Below are 1,012 nucleotides of genomic sequence, written 5' to 3' on the forward strand. Positions count from 1 at the left end.
GGGAAAAAAAAAAAAAAAAAAAAAAAAAAAAAAACTCCCAGTTGTTTAAAAAGGCAAGCATGGGGAGAAAAAAGAGAAATAGAACACAAAACCCAAGATGATAAAGAAAGTACAAATTTATCAGAATCATGATAATATAAATGTACTAAATTATGCCAGTTAAGACAGAAATTATAGGTAACTTATAAGAGACACTATTCTAGTAAGCTGAGTAACAGTCCCCAAGTTAACAGGTCCAAATAATGCCTAGAACCTGTAAATATTAATTATATCTGTAGTCTTTGCCATATAAAGTAAGTATTTTGGGATTGTGAGACTATCCTGGATTACCTGGGTGGGCCCTGAATGTAATCACCAGTATCCTTATAAAATTGAGGTGGGGGACATTTAACCACACAGAAGACAAGAAAGCAATCTGACTCAGGTCACAAAGATTGGAGTGATGCAGCCACAGCCAAGGAACATGGCAGCCATGAGAAGTTGGAACAGACGAGGAACAGATTCTCCCATACCACCTCCAAAGGAAGAACGCACAGCCCTAGCGACACTTTGATTTTGGTCCAGTGATATTGTTTTCAAACTTCTGGCCTCCAGAACTATGAGAGAATAATTTCTGTTGTTTTAAAGCACCACGTACGTGGTAACTTGTTACAGGAGCCATAAAAAAACTAATATACTCATGAAACAGAACACAGTCTGAAAATAAATGGACAAAAATACAAACACCAGGCAAACACCAACCAAAACAAAGCTGGAGTAACTATATTAATATCAGACAACGAAGACCAAGAAAATAAAAGCATTTATTCAGAATGGAAAAGGCCACAAACCTAAGTACGATTCAACAGGAAGATGAAAAGTATAAGGTTATACACACCTAATAAAATACTGTCAACATATATGAACCAAAAATTGCTAGAACTCACAGAGAAATTGACAAATCTACCATAATGAGATTACCATAATAATCTACCACATTGCTCAAATCAGTAACAGTAAATAGGAAATATGA

The sequence above is a fragment of the Rhinopithecus bieti genome, unplaced genomic scaffold, assembly GCF_001698545.2.
Source record: "Rhinopithecus bieti isolate Rb0 unplaced genomic scaffold, ASM169854v2 scaffold_68244, whole genome shotgun sequence".
Taxonomy (NCBI): domain Eukaryota; kingdom Metazoa; phylum Chordata; class Mammalia; order Primates; family Cercopithecidae; genus Rhinopithecus; species Rhinopithecus bieti.